This window comes from Bos grunniens, chromosome 6 (assembly GCF_055505025.1).
Source record: "Bos grunniens cultivar Pamir isolate PY7600 chromosome 6, Bosgru_T2T1.0, whole genome shotgun sequence".
NCBI lineage: Eukaryota > Metazoa > Chordata > Mammalia > Artiodactyla > Bovidae > Bos > Bos grunniens.
The window spans coordinates 52,482,838-52,499,567 of record NC_141170.1 but is presented as its reverse complement, the minus strand read 5'-3'; the positions used below and the strand labels follow the sequence as shown (position 1 = coordinate 52,499,567).

General features: G+C 40.2%; 1 protein-coding gene and 1 non-coding gene across 2 annotated transcripts in view; both read left to right on the top strand.

Moving 5' to 3' along the window:
- GABRB1 (gamma-aminobutyric acid type A receptor subunit beta1) overlaps positions 1-16,730 on the top strand; it is a 454,930-nt gene that overhangs the window by 365,631 nt on the left and 72,569 nt on the right. The gene's annotated exons all lie outside the window — the stretch shown is intronic.
- Positions 10,216-10,317, top strand: LOC147370728 (U6 spliceosomal RNA). Its single transcript, XR_015166323.1, has one exon. It is a non-coding gene; the product is annotated as a U6 spliceosomal RNA (small nuclear RNA).

The window sequence follows — 16,730 nt, the reverse complement described above, 5'->3', positions numbered from 1 at the left end:
GGAGACATAAAACAATGAAAGAAAAATATAAGTCAGAAAATAATTGAGAAATAATGATCTGTAATTTATAATTGCTATAATTCCCTAGAGGAACAGATCAAGAATATATTTTTAATCTCCTATTCTACTCAAGATATGAGACACTTAACAAAACATAGTTTTGGTGTAAAAGGATTGTAGTAAACAGCTGTGGTGACCAGGACAAAGAGAAACTATAGGTGGAAAAATAATAAAGCAAAACTTGTTACTAAGGTGGAGCATACAGTTGAGAGAAATGAACCTCAAATTTATCAGTAAGGTTTTTAATGGCCAAAGCAAGGAAACACAATCAACTTATAAATTTCAAATTGCCCATAAAACCAAACCTAATTTACTATTCTGTAGTATTTCTCCAGTAGATATTCAGAACAGGGGCTCAGAGATTTATCTAGTTCTTTCTTATGCAATCCATCAGTGTGGTCTGCTGGCATAACAACAAAGTACAACTCAGTAAGGCAATTCTATTACATCTAAAATGATGCTGCTAAAGGATCCAGCAGCGTGGTGTGGCTTGATTCAAAGGCATTGTTTACGGCATGTAGAAAAAATGGATCAATTACCTGATTCCGTAGTATTTCTTCCAAAACATTATTTATGTGATATGGAAAGCAGAGAGCTTATGGTATACATACTATTTGTCAAAAGCCATTGGTGTGTTTAGTCTGTCATGCTGGTTTGTGGATGCTTCATGAGCTAATCAACCAAGAAGAGTTTAGTATCATTAAGAGCATCTTTGAAAATGGAAGAGATGAATTATGTTTAATGCCTTGTACAGAGCCAAATAAAGTCAAAACCACACTTAGAAAAAGATATATAATATATTTATTACATTATAATATATCATACACACACACACACACACACACACACACGTATATAAATGTCCTGTTCTGGGTCAAGAGCAAAGAAGACCAGAGCCCAGGGATTAAGTAATTTAGGAATGGCTTACTAAAGGAAATGGGACTTCAGACTTGGACAGACAGAGAGGAAAAGTGAGGAAATTTTAGACTGAAAGAATCACATGATCACATGGTGAGGGGGTTACAGATAGGAGATGAGTTGACTTGCCATCAAAATTTGTGACCTTAAAATGTAGCAACAATAGAGCCAATCTAAACATAATTTAGCTTCACTTTTTTATGGAGATACTGCAAGTAGAAAGTGCTTTAATTTAATACAACAGCACTGGTTTGATAGGATTTCGAGCCAATGAATTCAGTAAGTGGGTTTGTTTTGATGACCTTTGCTAATTTGTTGAATGCCGTGAAAAATCCCCTGCAGCTTTCTAACGGTTCCAAAGCTAAAAATAATGACCTCACTGAAGATTCTGTCAGCTGCTCTGATTCAGAGAATGGCTGAGAATGACTGATAGACTTTGGTTGCAAAATGAGGCTCAGAAATTTGCAGCCTGACGCAACTCATGGATACCAGAAAACGAAGTCTGTCTTACTGGAGAGCAAGCAAAGGGTCAGAGGAGCCATGAACACTATCTCTTTTAAATAAAAGTTGTAATTACATCAGTGCTTCATTGTAGGCCAGCTCTGTACCAAGTATTGTGTTTCACCTGTATTACGTATTTAATATTATCCTCACAATGTCTCCATGAAGAAAGAAGCATCACTAGCTTCTAGATATAGTAACAAAGATTCATAAGCTTTAAAGTAACGTGCTTAAAATTACACAGCTCATTAATGCCAAAGGTTTTGAACCCAGGTCTTTCTGATTCAAAAGCTAGTGTTTTTCACCTCTACATAATACAGAGTCTCAGTCTTGTAGGGGTTGTTGCTTTAGATTATATCACAAAAGCACTTTGTTTGGCAGTGTGAGGCATAAATTTAAAAAAATAATAAAATAAAATCCTTGGTGAAGAATCAGGGAATTTGAAGGTTAACTAAGGGCCCCTAGAATCATTAACACAATCCTCTAATTCGGGATTTGAGACACCAAAGGGTAATACCCAGTGTGAGCTGTCAAAAAATGTGAGGGCTTCTCCATTTCTAAATAGGTTTAGGAGATTCACATGCTTCATTTCCAAAATGTTTCTGCAGAGATTCAGTTGACCTAAAAAAGATGGCAGAGTAGAAAGACATGTGCTCATCTTCTCCTGTGAGAACTCCAAAATTGCAGCTAACCACTAAACAACCATTAACAGGAGAATGTTGGAAAGGAAAGGAAAGAAGCGCTCAGTTTTGTCTGACTCTTTGTGACCCCCATGGACAGAGGAGCCTACCAGACTCCTCCATCCATGGGATTTTCCAGGCAAGAATACTGGAATGGGTTGCCATTTCCTTCCCATCCAAAAAAGATATCTGACATCCAAGGACAAAGGAGAAGCCCCAACAAGACAGTAGGAGGGGCAAAATAGTGTTTAGAATTGAACCCATACCTTCCAGAGACACTCAGAGAACTCAAAGAAAACCTTGTGTGCACCACGAACCCCACAAGAGACTGAGCCAGACCTGCCTTTGAGTGCTTGTGTGTCTCCTGCGGAGGCATGGGTCAGCAGTTGCCTGCTGTGGGGACAGGGGCTCTGGCTGCAGCAGACCTGGGAGCCATGCCATGTGATATAAGTCCTCTTGGAGGAGGTCGCCATTAGTCCCACCACAAAGCCACTAAGCAGACGACCCCCAAACTGGAGAACAATTCTACCAAAGAAATTCTCATACTATTGTGAAAGTTCTAGGGCTCACAACAGATTTCCCAACCTGGAGATTCAACAAAGGGACTGAGAACCCCCAGGGAATTTGACTTTGAAGGCCAGTGGGATTTGATTACAGGACTTCCAAAGGATTAGGGAAACAGATTCTTGGAGGGCACACCAGGACACAGGAGAAAGGAGCAGTGACCCACAAGAGACTGAACCAGACTTGCCTGTGAATGTCCTGGAGTCTCCAGTAGAGGCATGGGTTGACAGTGCCCTGCCTTGGGGTCAGGGGCACTGAATACAATAGTCCTTGGAGCCACAGCATGCTGGCATAAGTCCTTTTGAAGGAGGTCGCCATTACCACCATTACCCCTACCATAGTTTTCCCTCAAGTAAAACTACAAGAAAGCAACAGAGCACCAACCATCAATAGAAAATTGAATTAAAGATTTACTGAGCATGGTCCCACTCATCAGAGCAAGAACCAGATTCCCCTGCAGCCAGTCCCTCCCATCATGAAGCTTCCATGAGCCTCTTATCCTTCTCCATCAGAGGGCAGAATGAAAACCACAATTACAGAAAACTAACCAAACTGATTACATGGATCACAGCCTTGTCTAATTCAATGAAACTATGAGTTATGCCATGTGGGGCCAACCAAGATAGATGGGTCATGGTGGAAAGTTCTGACAAAACATGGTCCACTGAAGAAGGGAATGAAAAACCACTTCAGTATTCTTGCCTTGAGAATCCCAAAAACCATACGAAAAGGAAAAAAGATATGACTCTGAAAGATGAATTCCCCAGGTCAGTAAGTGTCTACTATGCAATGGGAGAAGAGTGGAGAAATACCTCCAAAAAGAATGAAGAGGCTGAGCCAAAGCAAAAACAATACCCAGTTCTGGATGTGACTGGTGATGGAAGTAAAGTCCAATGCTATAAAGAACAATATTGCATAGGAACCTGGAATGTTAGGTTCATGAATCCAGGTAAATTGGAAGTGGTCAAGCAGGAGTCAGCAAGACTGAACATCAACATTTTAGGAATCAGTGAACTAAAATGGACCAAAATGGGTGAATGGAATTCAGATGACCATTATGCCTACTACTATGGGCAAGACTCCCTTAGAAGAAATGGAGTAGCCCTCATAGTCAACAAAAGAATGCAAGATGCAGTACTTGAGTGCAATCTCAAAAACGACAGAATGATCTCTGTTCATTTCCAAACCATTCAATATCACAGTAATCCAAGTCTATGCCCTGACCAGTAATGCTGAAGAAACTGAAGTTCTATGAAGACTTAAACAACCTTCTAGAATGAACACCCCCAAAAGATGTCCTTTTCATCATAGGAGACTGGAATGCAAAAGTAGAAAGTCAAGAGATACCTGGAGTAACAGGCAAGTTTGGCCTTGGAGTACAAAATGAAGCAGGGTGAAGGCTAACAACATTTTACGGAGAGAACGCACTGGTCATAGTAAACACCCTGTTCCAACAACACAGGAGATGACTCTACACATGGACATCACCAGATGGTCAACACTGAAATCAGATTGATTATATTCTTTGCAGCCAAAGATAGAGAAGCTCTATACAGTCAGCAAAAATAAGACCAGAAGCTGACTGTGGCTCAGATCATGAATTCCTTATTGCAAAAATCAGATTTAAAGAAAGTAGAGAAAACCATTCAGGTATGACCTAAATCAAATCTTTTACGATTGGTTATACAGTGGAAGTGACAAATAGATTCAAGGGATTAAATCTGATAGATAGAGTGCCTGAAGAACTATGGACAGAGGTTCAAAACATTTTACAGGAGGCTGTAATCAAAACCATCTCTAAGAAAAAGAAATGCATAAAGGTAAAATGGTTGTCTGAGGAGGCATTACAAATAGCTGAGCAAAGAAGAGAAGTGAAAGGCAAACGAGAAAAGGAAGGATATGTGCATCTGAATGCAGATTTTCAAAGAATAGCAAAGAGAGATAAGAAAGCCTTCCTCAGTGATCAATACAAAGAAATAGAGGAAAACAATACAATGGGAAAGACTAGAGATCTCTTCAAGAAAATTTGAGATACCAGGGAACATTTCATGCAAAGATGGGCACAATAAAGGACAGAAGTGGTATGGACCTAACAGAAGCAGAAGATCTTAAGAAGAGGTGGCAAGAATACACAGAAAATGAAAGTCTCTCAGTCATGTCTGACTCTTTGCGACCCCATGGACTGCACAGTCAATGGGATTCTCCAGGCCAGAATACTGGAGTGTGTGGCCTTTCCCTTCTCCAGGAGATCTTCTCAACCCAGGGATCCAACCCAGGTCTCCCTCATTGCAGGCAGATTCTTTACCAGCTGAGCCACAAGGGAAGCCCAGAATACACAGAAGAACTATACAAAAAAGATCTTAATGACCCGGATTATATGATAGTGTGATCACTCACCTAGAGCCAAACATCCTGGAGTGTTAAGTCAAGTGGGCCTTAGGAAACATCTCTACGAACCAAGTTAGTGGAGGTGATGGAATTCCAGCTGAGCTATTTGAAATTCTAAAAGATGATGCTGTGAAAGTGCTGCACTCAATATGCCAGCAAATTTGGAAAACTCAGCAGTGGCCACAGGACTGGAAAAGGTCAGTTTTCATTGTAGTCCTAAAGAAAAGCAATGCCAAAGAATGTTCAGACTACCGCCCAATTGCACTCATCTCATACGCTAGCAAAGTAATGCTCAAAATTCTCCAAGCCTGGCTTCAACAGTATCTGAACTCAGAACTTCCAGAAGTTCAAGCTGGATTTAGAAAGGGCAGAGGAACCAGAGATCAAATTGCTAACATCTGTTGGATCATAGAAAAAGCAAGAGAATTCCAGAAAAACATTTATTTGTGCTTCATTGACTACATTAAAGCCTTTGACTGTGTGGATCACAACAAACTGTGGAAAATTCTTCAAGAGATGGGAATACCAGACCACCTTATCTGCCTCCTGAGAAATCTGCATGCAGATCAAGAAGCAACAGTTAGAACCAGACATGGAACAATGGACTGGGTCCAAATTGGGAAAGGCTGTATACTGTCACACTGCTTATTTAATTTGTATGCAGAGTACATCATGTGAAATGCTGGACTGGATGAAGCACAAGATGGAAGCAAGATTGCCAGGAGAAATATCAGAACCTCAGATATGAGGATGACACCACTCTTATGAAAGAAAGCAAAGAGGAACTAAAGAACCACTTGATGAAAGTGAAAGAGGAGAGTAAAAACGCTGGCTTAAAACTCAACATTCAAAAAACTAAGATCATGGCATCCAGTCCCATCACTTTATGGCAAATAGATGGGGAAACAATGGAAAGAGTGATAGATTTTATTTTCTTGGGCTCCAAAATCACTGCAGATGGTGACTGCAGCCATGAAATTAAAAGGTGCTTGTTCCTTGGAAGAAAAGCTACAACCAACCTAGACAGCATGTTAAAAAGCAGAGACATTACTTTGCTGACAAAGTTTCGTCTATCAAAGCTGGTTTTCTAGTAGCCATATATGGACATGAGAGTTGGACCATAAAGAAAGCTGAGTACCCATGAATTGATGCTTTTGAACTGTGGGGTTGGGGAAGACTCTTGGGAGTTCCTTGGGTAGCAAGGAGATCCAACCAGTCAATCCTAAAGGAAATCGACCCTGAATATTCATTTGAAGGACTGATGCCGAAGCTCCAATCCTTTGCCCACCTATGTGAAGAGCCAACTCATTGGAAAAGACCCTGATGCTGGGAAAGATTGAAGGCAGGAGGAGAAAGGGACAACAGAGGATGAGATGATTGGGTGACATCACCGACTCTATTGTAAATTAAGTCTGAGCAAAATCCAGGAGTTGGTGATGAACAGGAAGCCTGGCGTGTTGCAGTCCATAGGGTCACAAAGAGTTGGACACAGCTGAGTGACTGAACTGAACTGACTAAGCCTCCAGAGCTCTGCAACTGGTTAATCAGGCCATCCAGTTCACAACAGAGTGCTCCTGATTTCTGACTCCTGCTGTCTACTCTGGGCAGGTCAACAGTAGTGAAACATGAGAAAAGAGATGAACCTGAGTGTAAAGGGAGACCTACACTTTTACCATACTCAGGTGCCACTGTCTAGTATTATATGGTTAGAGTACTATACAGTTTTTATATTGTTAGGGTACTACAAGTTGGCTTTCTGCTTTTTCACTGAAAGCACCCTGAGGATCGAGAGAATACTAAAGGATAATTGTAAATAATTTGGGTTGGGGAGGGGGGAAGTCACATACGGAGAATCTTATATAACCTGGTTAAAAACTAACTTACTGATCTGCTTCAGGCCTCCACGTCTTTGAACTCAGCAGTGAACATGAGCATAAGTGTTAATTTTCATGGTTGGACTGAAAAATTCTTAAAATCTTCTTAAGTGTCAGTAGGGTATCTCCAACCTGCTCCTGTTACTCAGCATTCTCATAAGTGTAACCCTCAGTATGTATATAGTCTTTCAGTGCCTGGTTAAGCTTTTATCTACATTAATAAAATGTACATCTGATCTTACCAATGTACATGACTTCCTTCCTTCTCTGAACAATTGAATATCTTCTCTTAGAAACATACACAGTTTCTAGAGTTGGTATCAAACAATCAGAAGTGTTTGTTTAACTAGGAAATCATTTCAGTAATCCATTCAGCAAGTACATTGCAGCCTGGGTGGTACCCAGCACTGTGCTAGATAATGCATGCCTGCTAAATGGCTTCAGTTGTGTCCAACTCTTTGTGACCCTATGGACTGTAACCCACCAGGCTTCTCTGTCTATGGGATTCTCCAGGTAAGAAGACTGGAGTGGGTTGCCATGCCCTTTTCGAGGGGATCTTCCTGACCCAGGGATCAAACCCACATCTCTTACGTTCGTGGTGAGCAAAAGTAAAGAGGGTCCCTACCCTCTCTAATGGAGCATCTAGGCAAGGGAGGGAGAGAGCAATAGTTACTTTTATCGCTGTGTTTGGTAAATGCCTATGCCCTAGTGATAACTTTGTGTTATTAGAGGGCAATGAGGGGGGATGGACTTATGAAGGTCAAGAGAGTTTCCTTGAGGATGTGTCTATTGTTTATAGGCTGAGTAAAGAAATAACAAGGGTTTCCTTGGTGGCTCAATGGTAAAAAATCCACCTGCCAATGCAGGAGACACTGGTTGGATCCCAGTGTCATATTCAAGACTCTGTAGCTGGAGGAATGCTGGCAAACATGGTGCCCAGAAGTACATTTAATGTGGCTGTAGCAGCAAAAGAAAAAAGACCACGGTATGAGTGGAAGCTGGAAATGTAGATAGAGGACTTACTTTGGAGGCTCTTATATTAAAAAAAAAAAAAAACAAGTTTTATCTTTATCCTAGGAACAGTGGATCACTGGTGGATTTTTGACCTGGGGGAAGGAGGGCTGACATGGTAAGATTTGTGTTTGAGAATCACTCTAGCTGTAGTATTGAGAACAGACTGATGCAGGTAGAGAAAGGAAGTATACCGTTTTGAAGACTATCAGAATGGATCAAGGAGAGAAAGATGCTAGCTTGGATCAGGATAGAAGTGGAAAAGAGTAGATGGATGCAAGGGAGAATTAGAAGGAAAAATAGATGGGATTTAGTGAAAGAGTCAATATGAATGAGAAAGAGAGGAATGAAAAATTACCCTTATGATTCCCAGGATTTTTGCTTGGATTAGTACATATATGAGGATGTCATTCACCCAAAATGAGAAGAATGAGAATGTTTTAGGTTCTGTGCATGTGCGTGAGTGCTCAGTTGCTTCAGTCGTGTCCGACTCTTTGCAGCCCTATGTACTATAGCCCACCAGGCTCCTCTGTCCATGGGGATTCTCCAAGCAAGAATGCTGGAGTGGGTTACCATGCCCTCCTCCAGGAGATCTTCCCAACCCAGGGATCAAACATGCGTCTCCTGTGGCTCCTGCATTGCAGGCGGATTCTTCCCATCTGGGAGGCCTTTAGATTCTGAGTGGAGGGCAAGGAAGAAATCACAAGTTTAATTATTATTTCTTGATGTATGATACAGGTCTGGAGCACACACAGAGCTCTACCCTGAAGATATAAATTTGTGAATCACTTGAATATTTTGATAATTGTAACTATAGGCATATGTGAATTTCCATGAGGAGTTGATGCAGAGTAAGGAATGAAAACTTAGGAGGCCTGAGAAACTATAATATTTAATGACTGGGTAGAATAAGATGTGAACAGAAAGGAGACAAGAAAGGAACAGCCAGAAAAATAGGAGGAAAATTATGGAGTGTAGAGCTGCAGAAGCCAAAGAAAGGAAGTAAAGTAAAATCCGGGTTCAACAAACTCTAATCTAAAAATATGTATATTTATATGGTACATATGGCTTTGTCTCCTTAGGAACACTGCACAAACTTCTAGTCAAGTTCAAAGTGGAATAGAGCAGAGGGTGGATTTTTAATCCCAGTTCTGATACTCTCAGACAGTTCAGTCTTTGTGATATATTTCTCTCATTGGAATTAATGAAATATGTCAGAATACGTTTACACAAATACACACGTCTTATAATCCTCTCATATGTAGTGATCTTTGCTTCTGTAAGTTGTCTGTCAACTTTAGAAATACTCCTGACCTTGTGTCCATGAAAATGCTGAGGATGGAATATAATAAACTACGCTTTTCAGAATATAAGAAACTCTTTTGCAAGATGACTACAATATGCTTCATTGGTCTCACCTAACTTAATGCTTGAAAAAATATATTTCATTTATTACTTTACATCAGTTCTTAGGTTTTCACTTAAAATGTTTCCCTCTTGGGCTTAGATTACATATATACATTATGTAATCTAGATTAAATTACATATATATATATGAGCTTCCCAGGTGGTGGTGATAAAGAACTCGCCTGCCAATGCAGGAGACACAAAAGACCCAGGTTTGATCCCTGGGGCAGAAGGAAGTGGCAACTTACTTCAGTATTCTTGCCTGGAGAATCCCAAGGAGAGAGGCGCCTGGTGGGCTACAGTCCGTAGGATCACAAAGAGTCGGATGTGACTGAAGCAACTTAGCAAGCACATACACACACACACACACACACAGGTATATATATATATATATATATATATATGCGCTATGCTAAGTCACTTCAGTCGTGTCCGACTCTGTGCGACCCCATAGGCGGCAGCCCACCAGGCTCCCCCATCCCTGGGATTCTCCAGGCAAGAACACTGGAGTGGGTTGCCATTTCCTTCTCCAATGCATGAAAGTGAAAAGTGAAAGTGAAGTCTCTCAGTCCTGTCCGACTCTTATCGACCCCATGGATTGCAGCCTAACAGGCTCCTCCGTCCATGGGATTTTCCAAGCAAGAGTACTGGAGTGGGGTGCCATTGCCTTCTCTGATATATATATATATATATATATATATATATATATGAGGTTTTAAGGCATGAGTATATATATATAAGTCTTTTAAAGATAGGGTTTTCAATATATATTTCTTTTTAAAAACTTTTTTATATTACTGTGTTTTACTTTTGTGCTAGCTTCAGCAGCACATATACTAAAATTGGAACAATACAGAGAAGATTATCCCCTGCACAAGGATGACAGGCACATTCGTGAAGTTTTCCATATCTTGGGGTCTTCCTTTGTAGCTCAGCTGGTAAAGAATCTGCCTGCAATGCAGGAGACCCCATTTGATTCCTGGGTCAGGAAGATCTGCTGGAAAAGGGATAGGCTACCCACTCCACTATTCTTGAGCTTCCCTGGTGCGTCAGTTGGTAAAGAATCCACCTGCAATGTGGGAGACCTGGGTTCAGTCTCCAGGTTGGGAAGATCCCCTGGAGAAGGGAACGGCTACCACTCCAATATTCTGGCTTGGAGAATCCCATGGACTGTATATCCATGGGTTGCAAAGAGTCAGACATGACTGAGCGACTTTCACTCACATAGCCAGTTAACAATGTTGTGATAGTTTCAAGTGGACAGCAAAGGGACTCAGCCATAGGTATACGTGCATCCATTCTCCCCCACATGCCCCTCCCAACCAGGCTTCCACATATCATTGAGCAGAGTTCCCTGTGCTATATAGTAGGTCTTTGTTGGTTATCCATTTTAAATATAGCAGTGTCTACTTGTCAATCCCAAATTCCCTAACTATCCCTTTCCATACTTCTTCAACTAACTTAAGCTTTTGTGTATAATTTCAATATATCTGGGCTTAATTTATTACAAAATCACAAGTCCTATAGGCCAACTCCTATGGATCATAGTAGAAAAGGCATGGGATAAGAATCTGACATCACTGGGTTTCATCCCAGATTTGCTACCTGGACAGGTTGTCAGTATACCACTCTGTACCATTTGCTTCTTCTGTGAAATATGGACAATACTACTTACCTCATGAGGCTGCTGTAAAGAACTGTCTACAACATACAAGTACTCAATAAACGTTAATGCCTTCTTGACATCACAGTGAAAATATAGTGCTAGAGTAGCTGCCACCTGAAATCATAACCAATTATGACTATAGTGTAAGCTGTTGAACTAGCATACATGTCATCCAGAAAAAACAATCACATGTTTTTCAATATATTCAGAGTGTGATGAACTCTGATGACGTAAAACTAACAAATCAACCTTGGGTTTATGGTCATCTCATAGCTTATGAATTGAAACATTTCATGATCCTTGTCAGTGTAGAGAGTTAACTTCCCTACAATTTGAGAGAAAAAAGAGATCATTTCTCCTGTACTAGTTTTTAGTAAAAAGATGCCCAACTAAGAGGCTTTCACAGAGAATTCCTTCAATAATGATGTGCTGAATAAATGAATAGAGTAAAATGGAAGAAGATAAAAGTTCATTTTTGTGTTTTAGGAAATGTATTGAAATTAGAGATTATGATTATTTTTGTAAATTAACAGTTCTCTGGAAGAATTAGTGTTATGCTGGGCTCTGCAGTCATTTGTTTACTCAATAGATGAGGTACTTTACTATGTTGCTATGATATAAGGTTCTATGATGGTCAAGAAAAGAGTCATGTCTATAGATCACTGCCCTACAGATTTACAGTGCCAGATAGGAAAATCATGAACCAGATGATCATGAGATTATTTCCAAAACTAGTCAAATAAAGTAGTCCCCTCATCTAATCTTCATCTAATCCTTCCATTTTAGGCCAAGAGTGTCTATTGTGTTTCCCCAACAAAACAATATTCAATCCAACCAAACCAAAAGTCAAGATGAATTGTTGATTTTCTCTTTTAACTTCACCATATGTATCATCCTCTTTAAAATATAGTTTTCTTCTAGATTCTGAGCATATACATACATTCTAATTTGCGTATTGCCTAGGTGCTATATTACATTCACATTTTTTTGGCTCACATGTTTGGAATTGCTTATTTTGGATATTTTGTTTATTTTATTATAGTAGTAAGGGGGAGAAAATATAGATGGTTCAGAGATCTTTCCAGTCATACTTCTCAAACCAGTTTCTTTTCAATGTTTTTTATTTAAGCAAAAACTACTAAAAATATAAAAATGTAATATGGAATTCCATCAAAGCTCCTCCCACTTAAGTATTTTTTTTCCAATAGTGATGAAGGTGAAACTACATTTCAGAAGTTTTCATGTTAAGTGATTCCTTTGATATACCCATCACAGGAACATAACATAGTTATTACTAACTTACTTTAAGGTGAATCAAGATCAATCTTCAAGTTAATGCTTTTGTAAGCCTTCCTGATATAAATACCTTGGATTTGTCTTCTAATATGTAAAAGAATATTCCCTTTCCTGCCTTTATTGTCAGTAAAAATAAAACTCTGTCTGCATTACTCTCATCTTAGGATCTCTGTTCAGATCATCCTAAAGGGTGTCTTGTCTGTCTTTTGAATGGGAGCTTCTGTTTTCTGAGTTCCACAGCATCTTCTTCCTTAATTTATGTCTTAGTGGAGCCTTCTCCTGTAGCTTCCTGTGAGTCGCTGAGGGAAGATAAATGTTTTGAGATCTTGCATATCTAGCAATGCCTTTATTCACTCTTGACAATTGAATTTTTATGTATATATACTCCTGTGTAAGAAAACAATTTCCCTTGGGTTTTCTAAGGCAATATTTCAGTGTCTTCTAGCTTTGGATATTGCTCCTGAGACAGTCAATGCTGTTCTGATGTTTGAATTTGTACATATGAATAGTTTCTACCTTTGTGACATTTTGGAATAGTCTCTGCTTCCTAAGATTCTAAATTTCATAATGGTAAACTTTACTGTGACCCTTTTTTATCATGTCAAGTATCAGATTGGACTTCCAGTGTTGACACACCTAAAATGTCATATGCTTGGAGTCATAAATATTTCAGTCCTTTGGGGTGCTTTAACAAAATACCATAGACTGGATGGCTTACAAACAGAAATTTATTTCTGATATTCTGGAGAGACTGGGAAGTCCAAGATCATGATGCTGGCTAACTTGGTATCTAGTGAGGGTCTGCTTCCTGGTTCAGGTGGCCATCTTCTCTCTGTGTCCTCACATGGTGGTAGGGTCAAGGGAGACCTTTGGAGAATCTTCTGTAAGGGCACTAATGCCATTAATGAGAACTCTGCTTTCATGGACTAATCACCTCCCCCAAGCTTCGCCTTTTCCTACCATCACATTGGGCATTAGAATTTCAACATATGAATTTTGCAGGCACACAATCATTGAGCCTGTAGCTATATAGCATGTAGCCTTTCCAAATTTGCTTCTTTCACTTAGCGATATTGGCTTGACAGCTCATCTCTTTTTAGCACTGAATAATAATTCATTTATAAACATACCACAGTTGATCTATTTACCTACTGAAGGACATCTTGGCTTCTTCCATGTTTTGCAATTACAAATAGAGTTGCTATAAACATATATGTGCAGGTTTTGTGTGGATGTAAGTTTTTAGCCCATTTTGGCAAATATTGAAGAGTGCAATTGCTGGATAGTATGTTTAGTTTTGTAAGAAAATACCAAACTGTCTCCCAAAGTGTACCATTTTGCCATGAATACAAGTTCCTTTGCTCCATATCCTCACCAGCATTTGGTGTTGTCACTATTTTGGATTTTAGCCATTTTAGTAGGTGTGGTAGTATCTCACTGATGTTTAAATTCGTAGTTTTCTAATAACATATGATGTTGAGCATCTTTTCATACAGGGCTTCCCTGGTGACTCAGATAAAGAATTTGCCTGCAATGTAGATGACGCAGGTTTGATCCCTGGGTCAGGAAGACCCCTGGAGAAGGGAATAGCTACCCACTCCAGTATTCTTGCCTGGAGAATTCCATGAACAGAGGAACCTGGTGGGCTATAGCCCATGGGGTCACAAAGAGTCAGACACAACTGAGCATGAGACTCCTTATATTTTCATACATCTATATGCCATCTGTGTTTCTTCTTTGGTGAAGTCTTTGAGATCTTTTGCTCATTTTTTAATTGAGTTGTCTGTTTTCTCAGCATTGAGCTTTAAGAGTTCTTTATGTGGAGAAGGCAGTGGTACCCCACTCCAGTCCTCTTGCCTGGAAAATCCCATGGACGGAGGAGCCTGGTAGGCTGCAGTCCATGGGGTCGCTAGGAGTCAGACACGACTGAGCGACTTCACTTTCACTTTTCACTTTCATGCATTGGAGAAGGAAATGGCAACCCACTCCAGTGTTCTTGCCTGGAGAATCCCAGGGATGGGGGAACCTGGTGGGCTGCCATCAATGGGGTCGCACAAAGTCGGACATGACTGAAGCGACTTAGCAGCAGCAGCAGCAGTTCTTTATGCATTTTAGACCACTCCTTTATCAGTAATGTTGTGCACCACTTTATTTTCAAATTTTTTAAATAGTAATGCATTTACATAGCTAAAACGTAAAAATGAAATTAAAAGGTAAATATTGGGAAGTCCCACTGCTCCCACTCCTTCCAAATTCATCCTCTTCCTTCACCATTTTTATTTGTTTCTGATTTATCCTTCTCAGGTCTCTTTATATTGTGCTGTGCTATGCTGATTTGCTCAGTTGTGTCCGACTCTTTGTGACCCCAAGGACTGTAGCCTCCCAGACTCCTCTGTCCATGGGGATTCTCCAGGCAAGAACAGTGGAGTGGGTTGCCATGCCCTCCTCCAGGGGATCTTCCCAACCAAGGGATCAAACCCAGGTCCCCCACACTGCAGGTGGATTCTTTACCATCTGAACCACCAGGGAAGCCCTCTCTTTATACAAGTACAAGCAAATACAAATATACAGTTTACTTTTCCCATTTCTTAACAAAAGTGGCATTTCACATACATTATTCTGAACCTTGATTTTTCACTTAACACTGTATCATGGGCATCTTTCCATATCTTATCATAGAGCTCTTCCCTATTTTTTAACAGCTGTATAATGTTCCATTGTGGGGATATACCACAGTTCAGAAATTCCTTGTTGCTGGACACTTATCACCCTGACTTTTAAAGGTACCTGGTGCTCTCTTACAAATTTATGAGATTGTAAGGCTCTATAAAGAAAAGTGGGTGCTTCTTAACTTTCTTCCATTGCCACCTTAGGTTCTGGTTTCTTCTGTTATAGGACACTTTCCACTTAACTCTCTGCTTTATAGCTTCCAGAATTTATTTTGTTTACCACTCAGTAGCATAGCACTATCATCTTCAAACTGAAGGAACAATTCCTTGATTGTCTAGACTCTGTAAGTAAGTCCTCTCTTACCTTGTATACTTCTATTGTACCTTTCCAGACTTTAGTCACACCCTTTCAGAATAAAGACACTCAGTTTTCACAAATGAAAATAATCTTGGAAAGAGCTAGAAGGTGGGGCATAAAATTGTTTCCTTTTTCAGACCCCCCCCCTCAAAAAACAACCCCAACAAAAAGAGAAACAGTATGGTCCAAAGACCTCCTGGAATCATTTAATAAGGCAATGGATTTCTATGTTTTTTTCTCCCTTCTATGGCGGTAACTATTACAAAAGCATTTCTGTCCCTGGCCTTCAACTTGGTAGGCCTGATGACTGTTTTCCTAATTTATAGGCACCATTAGCACCATCAGTCCTGGTACATCAAGGGCCCTGAGGGGTCAGCAATTCTCCTGCTGTACACTTCAACTGATAGAGTCATTTGTTTCATCAACTGCATGAGTCACAAGATGGACCTCTCTTGTAAGGCTGTAAAGCAGTGATTGAGATTTGTGCCCTTCACTCAGAGAGAACCCAGAACTATTCCACTTTCTATTTATGTAACCTTCAGCAAGCTATTCAACCCTTCTAAACCTGTGTTTCCTCATCTATAAAATAACGTGCACTTCATAGGTTTGTTGTGAAGATTAATCACATATAAAACAGCTAGTACAGAGCCAGGCAATTCTCCAACACCAGCCAATGTCCTACAACTCAATTCTGACACTATTTCCCTGGAGATACTGCAGATCCCAAGATGAGGAGCTCTTCAACACCAGTCCTTTCATGTTTTTTTAGAGGCTTCATTACATAGGCATGACTAATCAAATCATAGGCATTCCTGATTGATTCAACTTCTACCTCTTCTCTTCTCCCCAGAGGTGGAAGAATGGGACTGCCTGAAATCTCCAACCCACTAATCTTATGGTTGGGCTTCCCTGCTGGCTCAGACAGTAAAGAATCTGCCTACAAGAGACTCTCATTTGATCCCTGGATTGGGAAGACCCCCTGGAGGAGGGCATGGCAACTCACTCTAGTATTCTGGCCTGGAGAATTCCATGGACAGAGGAGCCTGGTGGGCTACAGTCCACGGTGTCACAAAGAGTCAGACACAACTGAGCGACTAACACTTGCACTTTTCAGTTTTATGGTTGGCTTCACTGGCAACCAGTCACCATCCATAGGTGCTTTCCAAAAGGCAGTATGTTAACAAGAACCCAGCTTGAGAACTGTCTTTTGTAAATAATAAGACGCTCATTTCACCTTTAGGGTTTCAAGAACTGAGGACTAAACACTAATTATTATAATAAAAGATGCTCCTATGGCTCTTATCTCTCAGGAAATTCCATGGCTTTGGGAAAGTAGGA